This window comes from Amphiura filiformis, chromosome 10 (assembly GCF_039555335.1).
Source record: "Amphiura filiformis chromosome 10, Afil_fr2py, whole genome shotgun sequence".
Lineage (NCBI taxonomy): Eukaryota > Metazoa > Echinodermata > Ophiuroidea > Amphilepidida > Amphiuridae > Amphiura > Amphiura filiformis.
Window position 1 is genome coordinate 1,100,381 of NC_092637.1, and position 21,992 is coordinate 1,122,372.

The following is a 21,992-nucleotide window of genomic DNA, read 5'->3' on the forward strand; positions in this document are numbered from 1 at the left end:
AATTAAGAAGGGGCCAAGAGGTGCAAAATTTCCAAATCTTCCTGCTGTCCCCCTACTAAAATATTGTTGATATTCACTGAGAAATTTTGGGTCAAAATTAGAATGTTTAAAAATTGTGGTCTAACCAGGCCAAAAGAAGATACTTTTGGTCAATTTTGTCCCAGTATTTTGAGCCGAGGCAATATCGACCAGCCCCTGGGGGCACATAAAAAAAAATTGGTGGGTATGCTCCCCCGAAATTTTGAGGTGGTGGGTCTTTGGGAGCTGACTGTGTACCGATAAAAGGGGGTCTTTTGGAGCTGCGAACAAGTAAAACGGACTTTTGGAACTGCTAACAGTCCAAATCAAGGGTCTATCTTGGCTTCCTGGTTGAAAATCGCCTAAAAAAACCTTTCAGAGCTGAAATTATCAAAATCAAGTGTCTTTCGGAGTTCTATTTTGGTCAAATATAGGGGGTCTTTCGGAGCTGCGAAATCAAAAAAGGGGGGTCTCTCCGGGGGAGCATACCCGTATGGTCATTTGTGTTGTTTGTTTACCCAGGTTGGTCCGTGAGGAACACATGCTAATCCATGGAAAACCATGGACCGTTCCAAGCTCATACAAATGCACAAGCCTGGATAGCCAGTGTAGGCTAATATATGCATGCTGGCCTAGATAGCTTTGATAAACAAAGCAAGAAATGGAAGAAAATAGCTAGGAAAAAGAAAGAGAGAAGGCCACTCCCAAACACAATTGTACAATTTTACTCTTAGCCCTTACTTCGTGAGAAAGGAAACTGGAATTCCAATCTCAGGCCCCGATGCAAAGGCTAATTGAGTGCCCCCCCCCGACCAGCCTCTCCCACTCCCCATTACTGCTGATGCTGGTATGCCTCTGCTCTTCTGGGTCTTTGAATTGATGAAGGATCATGCTATAAAAATTAATTAAAGTCATGAAGTGACATGAGCTATCTATAAATTGCATAATGGGTTGCTGTTTTGGCCATGATTTGACCACCCAGAGGCTTTCATTTCCTGCTTAATAACATCATCAACACATTGACCCCTCACTGTGTGTCTCAAATCCAAGCATGAAGTTATAGAACTCCCAGGACCCCAGTTTAGTATCTTTGTTTACCTTGACAAAAAGGACTCATGTAACATTTCACAGTGAACTCAGGAAGGGCTTCATCTTATTGAAAAAAATGCAGAATTATGAACAATGCCAAAGGGATTGAGGCTAATTGTTATAATTGGTTGGTTGGACCTGTATACATGGTATACAGGTATCAAAGGACGTCATTTCATCAGTTGCGGTCCTGTAGTAAGGATCTTCACATTTACATCAAGATACTAGTAATAGTATATGGCGACGACACAAGTGGACAACTTACAAATGTGCGCAAAATTTTTTGCCATATTGAAGCTAAACTGATGGAATATGATGCAAAAGGGGAATAAATTCGGGGCTAAAATGGCCAATAGAAGGTTAATTTGGTCAGAAACCCACATACAGGCGTCAACATTGGGGGGGCGTTGTATGGACCACCCCTGCCAAATTATTGGGAGACACCCCCCCCCCGATCTACGCCTATGATTGATTGACATACACGACCAACATGCTGATGGAGAAGGATATTTTGCCCAGTACAATCCAGGATTTTTGTCTCATTTCTTTTGTCTTTCCCAAAATTCTGCAACAATTACCACATAATGATAATGAGTTTGTTTGTTTTCACCAAATTTCACAATATATATTACCAGGATGTACTGATGTATTGTGACTTACCATTTCAACAAGGGATTCGAATAGAGGGTACAGCAATGCATTATGGGAAGGCATTCCAGTACAGAGTACGGAATGCATTTATGGAAGCCATTTGACTACCAGTATAGCATAGTATCAACAATGCATTATGGGAAGCTATGGCATAATTTCATCAATACTTTGTATGGGAATATAAGGTACAGGTGATGCATTCTGGGAAGAATACATAGTGTACATGTAGGCCTATTTAACATGACAATAACATGGTTTTAAAAATGCATTATGGGCAAGAGTTCCAACAATGCATTATGGGAAAGCATTCCAATACAATCTACAGCAATGCATTATGGGAAGACATTCCGCTACAGAGTATAGGTATAGCATATAGTTTCAACAATGCATTATGGGAAGCTATGGCATAATTTCAACAATGGTACAGAGAATGTCTTTAGTTATATAACTCGATCTAGCCAACTATAAACTCAACTATAATTCCAACTACAACTATAAACTCAACTATAATTCCAACTACAACTATAAACTCAACTATAATTCCAACTACAACTATAAACTCAACTATAATTCCAACTACAACTATAAACTCAACTATAATTACAACTACAACTATAAACTCAACTATAATTACAACTACAACTATAAACTCAACTATAATTCCAACTATAACTACAACTACAACTATAACTACAACTATAAACTACAACTACAACTATAAACTATAAAATGTTAACACTCCAACCTAAAATGGTAAGCGGTTACAATACGCTGCAAATAAAGCACTAACGAAAGTCATTGTTCGAAAACCTGTATCAAACCATTTGCACTAGGTACGGTGCACAGTGTCGACGTCCTATACGATAAATATAAATTTAATACTCCGTTGGTGAGCGACGGGCGAGTGGTAGTGAGCGACAGGCGAGTGGTATTTCACTGAACGCAAGAAAAGGAATTCTATCTGATTGGCTAGCAATCGATCGCTTAGGTCGCTCAGTAGTCAACTACAAACTCATGTATTCAATTCGATTGAAATCGATTATTCTATTATTGATGAAGATAAAGAGAGTGATAGTGTGTCAATAATGTACATTGTATTGCACCTGGTTTTACCAGCATTCCTTTATAAAATAATTTTCTCAAAGGGTTGAATATTATCAAAATTTTTACAGCGGATTTCAAATGTTTTACATCAAAATTGCAGTTAAACATATCCACAGCAAAATACCGGTCCTCACTAATTAGTTAATTTAATTTCCAGGTAGTTAATTTAAACGAAACCTGTGATTTACGTGACAACAAATAAAATTTTCTTTACGTAGTTGCAAGATATCCTCGGTCACGATAGTTATGATTCAATCAAAAAGTAATTTATGAAAAGTGCGAACCGACTTATTATTAAGATAGACATGCACTCACAAACAACTCATACAGTATTGTACACAACTATATAGCTAGGCAGAGTGGTGGTAAACCATGCACACAATTCTGCGATCTGCAGTGTATCGCCGGTGTCGTGTGCCAGACCCTCTCATGATGAAATCGTAGTAGTATATATGAATATTAATGAACTCTACGTCATCCGCGTCATACATTTTTTAATAATCGACTCGTACAGATCGTGAATGATGTTATTAATAGATCTAGCTCGTCACCACAGTGAAATTAATTAACACACACACGGCGGTTGAATTTTAAACCACAGTATTATAGAAAAGTGTACTTTTGTTCCAGTTTCTAACCAGTAATTTCGGAATTCAAGCATTTTAAACAACAGTAAGTGTACATTTCGTCCAGTTTCTTACCAGTTGCAATGAATTATGGTAGTGTAAGCTTACCAATATTAATACCAAAAGCTGTGATAGTTTCTGCACTGTACATACTGTACAACTCTGTACAGTGTGAGTATGTACGCTTGAGTATAACAACTTGAGCAAGTCACAATATTTTCTCAAGTTGATTTATCCTTTCTATAAATAGCGACGTATACAGAAAAAATATACACAACCACGTTCTCCGAGTACTGTACATACTACATAGTATAATTTAAAACTCTAGTCCGGGACTCTAGCAGGGTACACCCATCGTATGTGTACATGGACCTAATCCATGGGTTCCTACAAGGCCGATGACTGGACCGATGACACACATTCGATAGGTGTATCGTATAATATGTGTGAGTTACGGCTTTTGACAATTGGCTCCCTAGTCCTAGCCGAGGTACTCACACGTCCGTCACTACGATTTCCACCAGGGGTAGCGGGGTGAATGACCCCTAAATTTAAAAAATATTAATTTTTCACCCTCTATTGGGAATATGTGCAAGCTCGGGGTGAAAACTGACCCTCTAGCTACTTTTGGACCGTACTCCTACCCCTGACTACACTGCAAAATATTTTTCACCCCAAGATTTAATTTTCACCCCATGTATTTGGATTTTCTGCAAGCTCTGGAGTGAAAAACACAGGAAAACAACCCCCGACTTTTGGGCCTTAATGCTGTAGGCCTACCCCTGATTTCCACTGTCCTTCTCCGTACGAAGGTCTGAGACTCCTGAGCATATCTGGTCCAGGGTACACATAAAATACCACGTTTTCTCATAAATACCACTTCCTACCATTCCTCACGTGAAGATGAGACTTAAACAAAACATATTTGGTGCATGTTCGTAAATTTTGAGCACATTTGAGGATGGAAAATGTTTTGAATTCTTTCTATAAATAGATGCCGTCAGTGTGACGTCATCACCGCGACGTGAGTTCACGGTGCCCCGTTTTTACGTACGTAGGGCATTCATGGCCCTAGTGAGGAAGGAACAGGGCCATGTTGTTTCGGGCTACCCTAGTCCATACATTCGACATATAGCGGGGACTCTAGTCGTCTCTACAAATATGTCAATGACAGCAAGAACATGATGAAGTCTAACTTGGAATTTGCACATCATCTTGATCTTGATACTGCCCAACAGTCCTAGAGGAGTAAAACGGTTAGGTTGATATGCGCATGCATGCAAATTTTAGTCTATAGATTTCTTGTAGATGTTGGGTTATGTTGGTTTTAAATTGTGTGGGATCTATTATGTTTAAGGGGTACTACACCCCTAGCCAATTTTTTGCTTATTTTTGTGTTTTTCTCAAAAATCATAGTGCATTGGTGACAAGTAAGATATAGGGCCTAGATATGTATATTATAGAGACAAGGACTATAACTACTGCACTGAAAATTCAGCAACTCAAGGCAAGTAGTTATTGATTTATTGATCAAATATTGGTTTTCCCTAATTTTTGACTGTAACTCCACAACTGCTGTCTGTGCTGAAATAAAATTTCCAGTGTAGCAGTTGTAGTCCTTGCCCCTATAATATACATATCTTACTTGTCACCAATGCTCTATAATTTTTGAGAAAAATGTAAAAATAGGCACAAAATTGGGCAGGGTGTAGTACCCGTTATCAAATGATTTGATCGAGTAATTTATCAACTACCATGTATCCACGACAACACAATACTATAGGGACTGTGCAATAATTATGTCTACACCCAGGGTGATGTCTACACCCTGGGCCCTTAATTACTTAGTAACTCGGGGTCTGAAACAGTAACTTGGACCCCGAGATAGTAACTCAACTTTAAGTAACTCGGGCCCCGACTTAGTAACTCTGGGTCTGAGATAGTAACTCGGGGCCTCGACTTAGTAACTCGGGGTCCGAGATAGTAATTCGGGGTCCGAGAGAGTAACTCGGGGCCGCGACTTATTACCTCTGGGTCCAAGATTGTAACTCGGGCCTCGACTTAGTAACTCGGGTCTGAGATAGTAACACGGACCTCGACTTAGTAACTCGGGTCTGAGATAGTAACTTGGGGCCTCAACTTAGTAACTTGGTATCCGAGATAGTAACACGGACCCTATATAGTAACTCGGGGTCCGAGATAGTAATCCAGGCCCCCGACTTTATAACTCGGGGTCCGGGATAGTAACTCAGGGTCATGGGCTTATTAGCGCGGGTCTGCACCCCGAGATGGTAACTCGGGGTCCGAGATAGTAATTCGGGGCCCCAAGATACTTCTTTGGGATCCGAGATAGTAGCTCAAGGTCCCGCGATACTAATTCAGGGTCTGATATAGTAACTCGGGCCCCAACTTAATAACACGGGGCCCTTAGATAGTAACTCAGGGTTCCGACTTAATATCTTGGGGTCAGAGATATAATAACTCGGGGTCCGAGATAGTAACTCGGGGCCTCAACTTAGTAACTCGGGGTCTGAGATAGTAACACGGGGTCTGAGTTAGTGGGGCCCCAACTTAGTAACTTGGGGCCCCAACTTAGTAATTCGGGTACCGAGATAGTAACTCGGGGCTTCAACTTAGTAACTCGGGGTCTGAGATAGTAACACGGACAACGAGATAGTAACTCGGGTCCGAGCTACTAACTTGGGGCCCCAACTTAGTAACTTAGGGCCCCAACTTAGTAACTCGGGGTCCGAAATAGTAACTCGGGCCCCGACTTAGTAACTCGGGGTCTGAGATAGTAAACCGGGGCCTCGACTTAGTAACTCGGGGCCGAGATAGTAACTCAGGGCCTCAACTAAATAACTAGGGTCTGAGATAGTAACACGCACCCGAGATTGTAACTTCGGGGTCCGAGATAGTAACTTCGGGGCCCGACTTAGTAATTGGGGGTTAGAGATAGTAACTCGGGGCCTCAACTTAGTAACTTGGGGTCTGAGATAGTAACACGGACCACGAGATAGTAACCCGGGGTCCGAGATAGTAACTCGGGCGTCGACTTAGTAACTTCGGGTCTGAGATAATAACACGGACCCGGAGATTGTAACTTCGGGGTCCAAGATAGTAACTTCGGGCCCCGGCGTAGTAACTGGTGGTCAGAGATAGTAACTCAGGGCCTCGACTTAGTAACTCAGGGTCCGAGATAGTAACAGGGCCTCAACTTAGTAACTTGGTATCTGAGATAGTAACACAGACCGAGATAGTAACTCGGGGTCCGAGATAGTAATTCGGGCCCCCGACTTTATAACTCAGGGTCCGGGATAGTACGGTAACTCAGGGTCAGAGATAGTAAGTCGGGGGCCCGACTTAGTAACTCGGAGTCCGAGATAATAACTTGGGACCCCGAGATACTAATTGGGGGCCGAGATAGTAGCTCAGGGTCCCGAGATACTAATTCAGGGTCTGATATAGTAACTCGGGCCCCAACTTAGTAACACAGGGCCCTTAGATAGTAACTCGGGGTTCCGACTTAATAACTTGGGGTCAGAGATATAATAACACGGGGTCCGAGATACTAACTCGGGGCCTCAACTTAGTAACTCGGGGTCTGAGATAGTAACACGGACCACGAGATAGTAACTCAGGGTCCGAGTTAGTAACTTGGGGCCCCAACTTAGTAACTCGGTACCGAGACAGTAACTCGGGCCTCGACTTAGTAACTCGGAGTCTGAGATAGTAACACTGACCCGAGATAGTAACTCGGGGTCGAGATAGTAACAGGGCTTCGACTTAGTAACTCGGGTCTGAGATATTAACACTGACCCGAGATAGTAACTCGGGTCTGAGATAGTAACTCAGGCCCTGACTTATTAACTTCGGGGTCGAGATAGTAACTCAGGGCCCGACTTATTAACTCGGGGTCCGAGATAGTAACTTGGGGCCTCGACTTAATAACTCGGGGTCTGAAACAGTAACACAGACCCGAGATAGTAACTCGGGGTCTGAGATAGTAATTCAGGACCCCCAATTAGTATCTCGGGCCCCAAGTTACTATCTCCCGAGTTACTAAGTCGGGGCCCGAATTACTATCTCGGACCCCGAGTTCCTATCTTGGGTCTGTGTTACTATCTCAGATACCAAGTTACTAAGTTGAGGCCCCAAGTTACTATCTTGGACCCCGAGGTACTAAGTCGAGGCCCGAGTTACTATCTCTGACCCCAGTTACTACGTCGGGGCCCTGAGTTACTATCTTGGACCCCAAGTTACAATATCAGGGTCCGTGTTATTATTTCAGACCCGAGTTACTAAGTCGAGGCCTGAGTTACTATCTTGGACCCGGGTTACTATCTTGGGGTCTGTGTTACTATCTCAGACCCCAAGTTACTAAGTTGAGGCCCCGAGTTACTATCTCTAACCCCTAATTACTAAGTCGGGGCCCCGAGTTACTATCTCAGACCCCGAGTTACAATCTCTGGGTGCGTGTTACTATTTCAGACCCGAGTTAATAAGTCGAGGCCCGAGTTACTATCACGGACCCCGAGTTACTAAGTCGAGGCCCCGAGTTACTATCTCAGACCCCGAGTTACTAAGTCGGGGTCGAGTTACTATCTCGGGGGCCCGACTTAGTAACTCGGAGTCCGAGATAGTAATTCGGGGCCCCAAGATACTACTTTGGGATCCGAGATAGTAGCTCCGAGATACTAATTCAGGGTCTGATATAGTAACTCGGGCCCCAACTTAATAACACGGGGCCCTTAGATAGTAACTCAGGGTTCCGACTTAATATCTTGGGGTCAGAGATATAATAACTTCGGGGTCCGAGATAGTAACTTCGGGGCCTCAACTTAGTAACTCGGGGTCTGAGATAGTAACACTGAGTTAGTAACTTGGGGGCCCCAACTTAGTAACTGGGGTCCCCAACTTAGTAACTCAGGTACCGAGATAGTAACTCGGGGCTTCAACTTAGTAACTCGGGGTCTGAGATAGTAACACGGACAACGAGATAGTAACTCGGGTCTGAGTTACTAACTTGGGGGCCCTAACTTAGTAACTTAGGGCTAACTTAGTAACTCGGGGTCGAAATAGTAACTCAGGCCCCGACTTAGTAACTCAGGGTCTGAGATAGTAAACCGGGGCCTCGACTTAGTAACTTCGGGGTCCGAGATAGTAACTCAGGGCCTCGACTTATTACCTCGGGTCTGAGATAGTAACACGCACCCCGAGATTGTAACTTCGGGGTCCGAGATAGTAACTCAGGGCCCCGACTTAGTAATTGGGGGTTAGAGATAGTAACTCGGGGCCTCAACTTAGTAACTTGGGGTCTGAGATAGTAACACGGACCACGAGATAGTAACCCGGGTCCGAGATAGTAACTCAGGCGTCGACTTAGTAACTCGGGTCTGAGATAATAACACGGACCCGGAGATTGTAACTTCGGGGTCCAAGATAGTAACTTCGGGGCCCCGCGTAGTAACTGGTGGTCAGAGAGAGTAACTCGGGGCCTCGACTTAGTAACTCGGGGTCGAGATAGTAACTTGGGGCCTCAACTTAGTAACTTGGTATCTGAGATAGTAACACAGACCGAGATAGTAACTCGGGGTCCGAGATAGTAATTCGGGCCCCCGACTTTATAACTCAGGGTCCCGGATAGTAACTCAAGGTCAGAGATAGTAAGTCGGGGCCCCGACTTAGTAACTTCGAGTCGAGATAATAACTTGGGACCCGAGATACTAATTGGGGGTCGAGATAGTAGCTCAGGGTCCCGAGATACTAATTCAGGGTCTGATATAGTAACTCGGGCCCCAACTTAGTAACACAGGGCCCTTAGATAGTAACTCAGGGTTCCGACTTAATAACTTGGGGTCAGAGATATAATAACACGGGTCCGAGATACTAACTCGGGGCCTCAACTTAATAACTCGGGGTCTGAGATAGTAACACGGACCACGAGATAGTAACTCAGGGTCGAGTTAGTAACTTGGGGCCCCAACTTAGTAACTTCGGGTACGAGACAGTAACTCGGGGCCTCGACTTAGTAACTTCGAGTCTGAGATAGTAACACTGACCCGAGATAGTAACTCGGGGTCCGAGATAGTAACTTGGGGCTTCGACTTAGTAACTCGGGTCTGAGATATTAACACTGACCCCGAGATAGTAACTCGGGGTCTGAGATAGTAACTCGGGCCCTGACTTATTAACTCGGGGTCCGAGATAGTAACTCGGGGCCCGACTTATTAACTTAGGGTCCGAGATAGTAACTTGGTGCCTCGACTTAATAACTCAGGGTCTGAAACAGTAACACAGACCGAGATAGTAACTCAGGGTCTGAGATAGTAATTCAGGACCCCCAATTAGTATCTCGGCCCCAAGTTACTATCTCGGACTCCGAGTTACTAAGTCGGGGCCCGAATTACTATCTCGGACCCCGAGTTCCTATCTTGGGTCTGTGTTACTATCTCAGATACCAAGTTACTAAGTTGAGGCCCCAAGTTACTATCTTGGACCCCGAGGTACTAAGTCGAGGCCCGAGTTACTATCTCTGACCCCAGTTACTACGTCGGGGCCCCGAGTTACTATCTTGGACCCCAAGTTACAATATATCAGGGTCCGTGTTATTATTTCAGACCCGAGTTACTAAGTCGAGGCCTGAGTTACTATCTCGGACCCGGGTTACTATCTTGGGGTCTGTGTTACTATCTCAGACCCCAAGTTACTAAGTTGAGGCCCTGAGTTACTATCTCTAACCCCTAATTACTAAGTCAGGGCCCTGAGTTACTATCTCAGACCCCGAGTTACAATCTCTGGGTGCGTGTTACTATTTCAGACCCGAGTTAATAAGTCGAGGCCCCGGGTTACTATCACGGACCCCGAGTTACTAAGTCGAGGCCCGAGTTACTATCTCAGACCCCGAGTTACTAAGTCGGGTCGAGTTACTATCTCAGACCCCAAGTTACTAAGTTGAGGCCCCGAATTACTATCTCGGACCCCGAGTTACTACCTCGTACCCCGAGTTACTAAGTCGGGGCCCTGAATTACTATCTCAGACCCGAGTTACTATCTCGGGGTCCGTGTTACTGTTTCGGACCCCGGGTTATTAAGTCGAGGCCCCAAGTTACTATCTCGGACCCCGAGTTACTATCTCGGGGTCAGTGTTACTATCTCAGACCCGACTTACTAAGTCGAGGCCCGACTTACTATCTCTAACCCCGAGTTACTATCCCGGACCCTGAGTTATAAAGTCTGGGGCCCGAATTACTATCTCGGACCCCGAGTTACTATATAGGGTCCGTGTTACTATCTCGGATACCAAGTTACTAAGTTGAGGCCCCAAGTTACTATCTCGGACCCCGAGTTACTAAGTCAAGGCCCTGAATTACTATCTCGGACCCCGAGTTACTAGGTCGGGGCCCTGAATTACTATCTCAGACCCCGAGTTACTATCTCGCGGTCCGTGTTACTGTTTCAGACCCCAAGTTATTAAGTCGAGGCCCCAAGTTACTATCTCTGACCCGAGTTAATAAGTCGGGGCCCGAAGTTACTATCTCGGACCCCGAGTTACTAAGTCGAGGCACCGAGTTACTAAGTCGAGGCCCCGAGTTACTGTCTTAGACCCTGAGTTACTAAGTCGAGGCTCCAAGTTACTATCTCGGACCCCGAGTACTATCTTGGACCCAGAGTTACTAAGTCTGAGATACTATCTCGGGCCTATCTTGGACCCAAGATACTAAATCCGGGCCCGAGTTACTAACTCAGATATCGAGTTACTAAGTCGGGGCCCGAGTTACTATCTTGGACCCTGAGTTACTATCTCGGGTCCCGAATTGAGGCCCCGGGTTACTAAGTCGGGCCCTGAGTTACTATCTCGGACCCGAGTTACTAAGTCGGGCCCGAGTTACAGTCGAGCCCTGAGTTACTATCTCGGACACACAAGTTTTAAGGTGTATTTTGACGAAAAAGAATTCCCCGTTTCATCTCTACATAATCATATGACCTATTTTTTCGCGATTGCACGAACAAGTATCACGTAATTTGTGGCAACACTGATTAGTGTATATTTCTATGCTGGGCTTTTTTCATGAGCCACTCCCGCCTAGGCGGAAGTACCTATACACCCTACGCAAGTCAATTGAAGCCGTACAATTTATCGCTAATTTACGACCATAAAATTTAGACACTTCTCTTGTCTGTATTAGCATCAACTCTCTCATGTCACGTTTTCATGTCAGAAATTAACATAACTCCCGAAACCGAAAACAGAAATTATCTTCGTTCAACTTTTCAGTAGGCAACAAAAGACTAGAATAAACACTCTAGTGTATGCCACAACTTTATCATGCTCACAAGTGAAACAGGACATTGAAGTTCATGATTCCCATTGTGCTACATGTGTATACCACACTCTCATGTGTACAACAATATTATCACTATAGATGATTTCCATTGTGCTATACAACATTCCCATGTATACTACAACTTTTATCACAGGTGGAACAGAGTACTATAGATGATTTCCATTGTGCAATACAACACTCCCATGTATACTACAACTTTATCATGGGTGGAACAGAGTACAAAGATGATTTCCATTGAGCTATACAACACTCCCATGTATACTACAACTTTATCATGGGTGGAACAGAGTACTGTAGATGATTTCCATTGAGCTATACAACACTCCCATGTATACTACAACTTTATCATGGGTGGAACAGAGTACTGTAGATGATTTCCATTGAGCTATACAACACTCCCATGTATACTACAACTTTATCATGGGTGGAACAGAGCACAAAGATGATTTCCATTGAGCTATACAACACTCCCATGTATACTACAACTTTATCATGGGTGGAACAGAGTACTGTAGATGATTTCCATTGAGCTATACAACACTCCCATGTATACTACAACTTTATCATGGGTGGAACAGAGTACTGTAGATGATTTCCATTGAGCTATACAACACTCCCATGTATACTACAACTTTATCATGGGTGGAACAGAGCACAAAGATGATTTCCATTGAGCTATACAACACTCCCATGTATACTACAACTTTATCATGGGTGGAACAGAGTACTGTAGATGATTTCCATTGAGCTATACAACACTCCCATGTATACTACAACTTTATCATGGGTGGAACAGAGCACAAAGATGATTTCCATTGAGCTATACAACACTCCCATGTATACTACAACTTTATCATGGGTGGAACAGAGTACTATAGATGATTTCCATTGAGCTATACAACACTCCCATGTATACTACAACTTTATCATGGGTGGAACAGAGCACAAAGATGATTTCCATTGAGCTATACAACACTCCCATGTATACTACAACTTTATCATGGGTGGAACAGAGCACAAAGATGATTTCCATTGAGCTATACAACACTCCCATGTATACTACAACTTTATCATGGGTGGAACAGAGTACTGTAGATGATTTCCATTGAGCTATACAACATTCCCATGTATACTACAACTTTATCATGGGTGGAACAGAGTACTGTAGATGATTTCCATTGAGCTATACAACACTCCCATGTATACTACAACTTTATCATGGGTGGAACAGAGCACAAAGATGATTTCCATTGAGCTATACAACACTCCCATGTATACTACAACTTAATCATGGGTGGAACAGAGTACAAAGATGATTTCCATTGAGCTATACAACACTCCCATGTATACTACAACTTTATCATGGGTGGAACAGAGTACTGTAGATGATTTCCATTGAGCTATACAACACTCCCATGTATACTACAACTTTATCATGGGTGGAACAGAGCACAAAGATGATTTCCATTGAGCTATTCAACACTCCCATGTATACTACAACTTTATCATGGGTGGAACAGAGTACTATAGATGATTTCCATTGAGCTATACAACACTCCCATGTATACTACAACTTTATCATGGGTGGAACAGAGTACTGTAGATGATTTCCATTGAGCTATACAACACTCCCATGTATACTACAACTTTATCATGGGTGGAACAGAGTACTATAGATGATTTCCATTGAGCTATACAACACTCCCATGTATACTACAACTTTATCATGGGTGGAACAGAGCACAAAGATGATTTCCATTGAGCTATACAACACTCCCATGTATACTACAACTTTATCATGGGTGGAACAGAGTACTGTAGATGATTTCCATTGAGCTATACAACACTCCCATGTATACTACAACTTTATCATGGGTGGAACAGAGTACTATAGATGATTTCCATTGAGCTATACAACACTCCCATGTATACTACAATTTATCATGGGTGGAACAGAGTACTGTAGATGATTTCCATTGAGCTATACAACACTCCCATGTATACTACAACTTTATCATGGGTGGAACAGGACACTATCTATTGTGCTATATTGTAAATTATTTCTAGTGTCCTGTCCCTCCTGTGACAAAGTTGTGGTATACAAGGGAATGTTGTATAGCACAATTAAAATTATGATTTAGGTGTCCCTTCCCACCCGTGACAAAGTTGTGGTATACAAGGGAATGTTGTATTGTTTAAATCAAATCATCTTTACTATCCTATCCCACCTGTGACAAAGTTGCGGTGTTCATGGGTATCTTGTAAAGCACAATTTTAATCTTCTATATTTTACCCACATGTAACATTTATGTTTTTTGTGTTTTATATTTTAAAGAATGGTGCAAACTTCATGAAGTAAATGAACATGTGAAGCCATTGGCTGCGAGTTCGGGTGTCAGGGCATCTGATGTTTTGCAATTGATCTTCCTAGAGGTGAGTTAAGGTTTACACTATATGTTTTGGGCAGAATTTTCGGCCGAATGTTAAATAAGTTTAGCTTAGATTTGCAAGTTTCATAAATGAAAATTTGCAATTATTTCTTGATATTTCTTGATTTATTTTTTAATATATCTAAGCAATAGTTTTGCCATTTTAACCCTCCCAAAAAACATCATTCAAATGGGGTGGAAATGACACTACTTATATCAATCATTGGGATTTCCTTAATAAAACCAATACCATTCCTCATGTGTGTCAGCTTTACTTGTCTCAATATTCGAATGCAAATGCTGCTAGTTCATGCTACCATCTAACTCGCCTTATGAAAGACGTACATAGAACATATTGACCATTTTAGGTGGCATTTTGTCTATATGTATTTTCAGATAGCTAACTCAAATACTACACCTTACAGATACAATAGCTAGCTATGTCAAATCCATTATGTTCATTTAACTTAAATCAGCAAAGAAAAGTGTTTAAATGGGATTTTGTGAATTTGCATAAGTCAAGAAGCTGTTTTGAAAAATCACATCCTGTACGATAATTTTAAAGCAATTCTGTGCACAACACCATAGTTAAGTTTGCCACCTTAAATATCTACCGTATATAATTTTTAAAAATTCTGTGACTTATTTATAATTCTATTACTCTTACGACCCATTATTCAAAATCGCGCACTGTGATTTGTTAAAACACGTCACATGAGAGCCCATTATTCTGCAATAATGGGTCAAGCGCCGTAACACCCTCTACGCACAGCATTACGCTGTGCAATATTTCAGCAAAACACACTCCACCTTGAAGTAAACAACTGAAAATATTTGTGCCAAAAATGATATTTTCTCTTTAAATCGCACTATTTTCTGGTAATAGAATAGAAATAAAGGGTGCAGCATTATCCTTTACACGCAAATAATGTGTCCTTGGCAGTAAAAACGTCTAAATAATGGGTGAGGACACATTATTTGGTTGTAAAGGATAATGCATTACCCTTTATTTCTTAAATAAAAGGAAGGTCTGAAAATGTTGTGTTAATTATTATTAATATTCATGTTATTCTCATTAATAACTTTTCTGCAGGCACTAGCACTGTCTAAGGAGTAAGGATTCCTTCAATAGTTTGCAGATTGAAGCAGCCTTTTAACAGGCAACAACACAAAGAACAAGAGAGTATAGAGAATCAAGAATGCAGCAAATAAGAACTGCCCTGAAGTCTTTGGATGTCATTATTGGAACTTAATAACAATCCATTGCCATAGTCCATTTGGGACAAGATCAAGGCACAAACCACCAGATAGTAGATGCCATGGTCCTTGAAACCAATTGATATTTTATGTAGTTGCTAATTTATAATATATTACAGGGATACAATGTATATGATATGTGCAGCCACTGTCATCTGTGTATCAAATATAACACAGAGGTTGCATACTGGATTGCAGAGCTGGATTGATGGAATCATCGCCAACTGTTAGCATAGCAGGAGATAAGCTATGTGTATGATAATTTGATGCGACAATAGAAAACTCTATCTCCTCATCATTTAGCTTCCAGAGATTTTATGGTCATCCAGTGTTTTATTCAGTGATGCTAGATGAGGCTGTTTTCATGGAGTTTGGATAAGATACATTAAAATATCTGTATAACTGAATGTCATCACCGTAACATATAGAGAGGTTTCTTGATTGACAAGTGTATAATATTATGGTGAATGACATACATGTAACAGGGCCAATCATGGATCCTTGTGACAGGCTTTGTCGTCTAGATTTTAAAGGGGAGTGGTTACTCACTCTCTAGTATGATGCTAGGTAGTGGTCAAATCATTCTCTAGCATGATTGCTAGGAGAGCTGTTAACATTGTATTTGAACACAGATATTGGAACATCTGTGATTTGAAGTGATGATTTTTATGTGAGCTGGCTATCTGGTGAATATAACTGGTATTACCATATAGTCACATAACAGTAAAAAAATAAATTCTTAAGGTTGGTCTTAACCCTCAGGGAATTATGGGCCTCATAACTGCTAAATTTTTGGTCTTTTAAAATGACAAAGACTTGATGAATTCATATGCGAGGTAAAAAAAAAAAAAAAATGCTCAGTTATGGAGAAAATTAAAAAACAATTTTACCCAAATTTTCATGGGCATTGTACCAAAAAAATTCTTTACAAAATTAATTTTTTTAAACCTATTTTTTATTCATTTTTTTAAATTTTGACCAACTTTGAGAATTTTTTACTAAAACTGGTTGAAAAATGCTCAATTTTGTCGGAAAAAAAAAACATGAAAAAAAGCCTGATTTTTCGCTCAATTTTCATTTTTTTGGTGAAGTTGATCAAAATTTTAAAAAGTAAATGGTCCTAGATATCTATACGCAGGCGAAGTTACGTAATAATCGGATTAACTACCATAGCATTAGGTACAAACAATTTTTGATTATATCGCTGCACTACTACGTTCATGCGGTACCTCTGCATTGAACCATAGATGTCAAAGAAATGCTAATCACTTGCACCTGTAAGATTAGTCTCTTTGAAAAAGCGGTATTGTATTCAATCTACTATATGATTGACGACAGGTGATGAGTGCAACCTGCTTGTAGTGCAGCAGCGGTATATTCAAAATTGTTTGCACCTATTGCTATGGTAGTTAATCCGATTAATTACGTAACTTCGCCAGCGTATATCTAGTTTTTTAAAATAAATTTTTACTGAAGAATGTTTTTGTTGTTGCCAAAAATAATTTGGGTAAAAAAATTGGTTTGAATGTAAAGGTTTCTTGATCAATTTTCATTAACACAGCAATGAAATTCAGACATGGAACTTTCATAACTTTCAGCTAACTCCAATTAGGCTGGAATTAGCAAAGTCAAACACTGAAAGGGATGCAAATTATTATAATTATATTCTCACAGTACAGGGTGTCCCAGAAAACATCTCCAGAAATAGACAATATCATCAAAAATATTTTAAAAGCAGTGGGTAGCTCATTGTGCACATTATACACAAATTTTATTTTAATTCGGTTGGCTGGATGCAAAGAAATGAGTGATTGATCACACAATGCACACATCAACAACTCATTCCAAGTTTGATTAACAGGCACTTTTGTCACACTTGCTCACCCCTTCGTAAAGTTTGTGTATCTCATTCAATTCAGTCCTCTGATCTATTTTATACGATGGTATTATGTTACTCATGCTTGCACTGAAGGTGAAAAACGTGAGTGAATATAACATTTGATCTGCCTTTACTTTGATACACAGTGCCTGAATTGTAAGAAACTTAACATGGATTGCAGAAATTGGATAGCTATACAATTAACAGATTTAATTCTTTACATAATATGTTAAACTTTCAAAACCCAAGAAATACATGATTAAGCTTAGAGCTTCTAATTTTTATACTGTGCTATATTATGTTTAATGTTTTAATTTTTAAGTTAAAACTTTGCATTCATGGCAATATTTGAAGCAACATTTTGTCCAAGAAAACTTTGGTTTTTGTAAGCTTTCCAGCTTTAATTCTTTGTGTTGTGCAATATGTTATATTGCAACTTTCCAAAGAACATGTGAGCCAAGAATGACAATGATCAAGTGCTTGTACATCTTTACGTGTAATTTTTTTACCATGCAACATTATGTTCAAATTTTAAAAGATTTACATTTTACATAGCCATTTCTTGGAAAATTCCAAAACATTAATTATTGTGTGAGAAAAGTTTTTTTGTCAGCTGGAATTCTTTATACAATAATTCTTTATGCAATAATTATATTAATATTAACGAAAAAATATATTTACAAGTACCAAGCACCATTTTAGATTCAAGCTTTAATATCACATAGTATTTTCACATTTTAACAAAAGTTTATTACATGCTTAGCAAAACACAGATTGTGTAAGAAGAATAAAAAGAATTTCACCAAACAAAACACAAAGTCAATTGATAAGCATTAGTGTGCATTGTGTTGAATGATCTTTCTTTCAAACTTAATGAAATGAATTGAGATGTATGTTATGTAATCGCTCATATCTTTGCAATCAGTCAACCGATTCAAGTGTGTAAGATGCAGAATAAGAGGGGCTACATGCTGTTTTTTATGTTTTGGATTTGGATGCTTATTTGTCAGCTTATGTCAAAATTCATTCACCTTGTAATCTTTTTCTGGAACACCCTGTATATTAATTTAATTTGCTAGGTAACAGTAAGGAACTTCTTTAAAAGTTTTGCAAATTTCAATCTGCATAATTAATTAGAGCTAATTTTGACTTGTCCAAAAAATTAGTCATAATTGAAAATTATGCAGATTGAAATTAGCAAAAGTTAAATGTAATGTGTTTCTAGATAGCCCTTACAGCTACCCACATTGCAACATTATAACATTTCCATTAGAGATAGAATTTAACTTCTTTTCCACAAAATGTTAGTTTTCACTGTCAGATATGTCCTCTTTTAAATTTGGCCTGAGCAAATGATGCAATAAAAAGAAAATCACTGTATAATACCAGCACATAAGCCGCCAATGTGAGCCACTCCTTCAAATGTGACTGGTGTCGGTCCCATGACGCCTTGTATGGAGAGTATTGTGAACATTGTATGTTAAGTTTTGAAAAACATGAGGTTGTTCTCCTCAGCAAATGTTACAATATGACCCGATTTAAAAAAAAAAGTCAAATCAGCAGTTTTTAGGTAAAAAAAATCCCTTAAGATGGGTAGGGGTTTCAGATTGCCATCAGCACACCCCTGAAAAAATTTAATTTGAGCCCCCCTCCCCCCAACATTTTTTGTTTCAAATGAATGAGCATCAAGTCAGAGTGAGAATCTTGGATAAATCTGCCATATGATTAAAAGTAAGTTTTATTCAAAGTGTCATATTAAGGGGACTGTGTATTCTCAGAAATGCATTAATTAAAAGTGCTGTAACTTTAAATTAAACAAAATTTAATGCAAGTATATATTTTTGTTATGCAAAAAGTATTTTTTTGAAGAAACTTCAAAAAAGCACATTGTTTTGCCTTAAATTATTTGGAACACACTGTACCCAAATTTGATTTCATGGTTTTTTTTTGTAATTAGACACTCCATTAATGTATTGGTTTTTCATGATTTTGATATTAGTCTTATTTTTGAAATTTTGAATTTTCGTCTTATTTGGTCAATAATTCAAAATAAGGCCTAAGCGAGTCTAGGTTACAAAAAAACACAAAATCCAAATTTTGGATTTTTCCTTCCTATAGTGTGTTCCAAACAATTTTAGGCAAAATCATGAGGTTTTTCTTATTTTCTTCAAAATTGTTCTTTTCACCCCAAATTTGTATTTATATTTAGATAATTTCCTTTCCAAAAATGTATACTTTTATCTTGGATTAGTAACTTTTGGGCCATTCCATTTAAAATCCACACCACCCCTGTGGAAGATTTAGCTAAAGTCTTTCAAAGAGGGAGTATGAGTTTTGAATAGAATAAACCATTGGGTAACTTCATTTGAAATACTCACTCCAGCTGTGGAAGATATAGGTAAAGCCATAATACAGAGGGGAGTATGGGTTTCAAAATGATAAACCCTGACCAGTTAGGCAGTTACATTTGAAAAATATACTCCCCTGTAGATTTCAACTGGAATACTAGCCCATTATGCATTTCTGAGAATGCACAGTCCTTTAAGGGGTACTACACCCCTAGCCAATTTTTTTTGCCTATTTTTGTGTTTTCTCGAAAATTATAGCGCATTGGTGATAAGTAAGATATGTATATTATAGGGGCAAGGACTACAACTACTGCACTGAAAATTCAGCAACTCAAGGCAAGTAGTTATTGATTTATTGATAAAATATTGGTTTTCCCTCATTTGTGACTGTAACTCCACAACTGTTGTCTGTGCTGAAATAAAATTTCCAGTGTAGCAGTTGTAGTCCTTGCCCTATAATATACATATCTTACTTGTCACCGATGCTCTATAATTTTGAGAAAAATGCAAAAATAGGCATAAAATTGGGCAGGGTGTAGTACCCCTTAAATATAATAAATTAAATGAAAATATAAATCAATTGAAAACATACCAGTTACATTAAATATCATTTATAGAAAAATAAAGTTATCTATTACTTGACTGAGTTTGTGTACCAAACCAAATTTGATTGATGGGAACAAAGAAAAATATTGTTAGTAAATTGCATGTGTATGTATATTGGGACATGCATAAAAACAGATGGTTGAGTGGTTCTAATAATTGCACAAGTACATGATTGCTATTATTGTATGTAAGCGAGAAATTATGTAACTTTTAGTATTTCAATTTTAAGTGTTCTATTATGATGCTATAATAATAAACAGTTCAAGAGAGAAATTAAACATTAGCCAGTGTAATTATTGCATGTTTTACTGTCTCTTACCAGGTATCATGACTATCATCAGGGTTATAAATATATTCACCAGTGTTGCAATATGTCGGCAAAATTCATGACATATTTTTTTTTTTGAAAAAGGCACAAAAATCATGGAAAAGTTCAGGGAGGAGACTGGATGTGATATGTCTATTTTTTGACATCACTATTGGGTCACTATCATGAAATCTTCACAAATAATTAATTCTAAATCATAAAATGTGTTATGTGTTTGCTAAATCAAAAATAATTATGTTATTCCAAAACCACTTTCAGCATTGTAGTTTCGTAAGGCTTGTGCTTTCATAATGCGTGTCCTGTACTGCCTTGAAAAGTCATGAATTTTGGTTTAAATTACAAACATTTCATAAATAAATGTGGAATGTATTGTTAATTGAAATTCAAAGAGAAAGTGACCATCCAAACTTGTTAAAGACAGGCATTCAAGTAGGAAGCAATATATCAGATCAATAATGGGTGTTTGGAGGCCAATGGAAGTACTATGACTACCACAAACAAAATTGATGGATACAAATGAAAACCCAGCCCATCCCCAACATGCCATTAAACCTAGAATCCGTACCCTAAAAACCCAACCTGAATTACCTTAAACCCCAAACAGTACCCTAAAACCCAACAAACACGTACCCTTAAAGCCTAACTACTTGTACCCTTAAACCCTAACACGCACCCTTAACCTCCAAAACGCAGGACTAACCTTAAACCCCAACACTTACCCTTAAACCCAAACATGTACCTTTAAAATTCCCAACAAGTTAGCCCTAACCTTTAAACCCAAACCCAACCTACCTGTACCCTTCCTTAACCCCCAACATGTAGGCCCTGGTCCCCAAACTATATGTACCTATATGTCCAACAAGTCAGACCTACCCTTTAAACCCAAACCCAACCTGTAGGCCTACCCTTAAACCCCAACACGTAGGTACCATTATTCCCCAAACTGCACCTTTAAACCCCAACACGTAGGCCAAGGCCTATCCTTAAACCCAACCTGAACTGCCTTGAACCCCAACCAGTCCCTGAAACCCAACATACAAACATGTACCCTTAAAGCCCAACCGCATGTATCCTTAAACCCCGACACGTACCCTTAACCCCCAAACGTAGGCATACCCTTAGAGCCCAACATTTACCCTTAAACCCCAACATGTACGTGTACCTTAAAAACTCCCACAAGTCAGACCTGCCCTTTAAACCCAAACCCAACCTGTAGGCCTATACCCTTCCCTAAACCCCAACATGTAGGCCCTTGTCCCCAAACTGTAGACCTATACGTAGGCCTAACCCCAACATATGTACCTTTAAA

At 39.8% G+C, this 21,992-nt stretch overlaps 1 long non-coding RNA gene across 1 annotated transcript; it reads left to right on the plus strand.

The window, feature by feature from the left end:
- Positions 1 to 3,377: 3,377 nt before the first annotated feature.
- Positions 3,378 to 15,929, plus strand: LOC140162082 (uncharacterized). The gene is made up of 3 exons (XR_011860182.1): positions 3,378 to 3,534; positions 14,172 to 14,269; positions 15,359 to 15,929. It is a non-coding gene; the product is annotated as an uncharacterized lncRNA (long non-coding RNA).
- Positions 15,930 to 21,992: the final 6,063 nt, after the last annotated feature.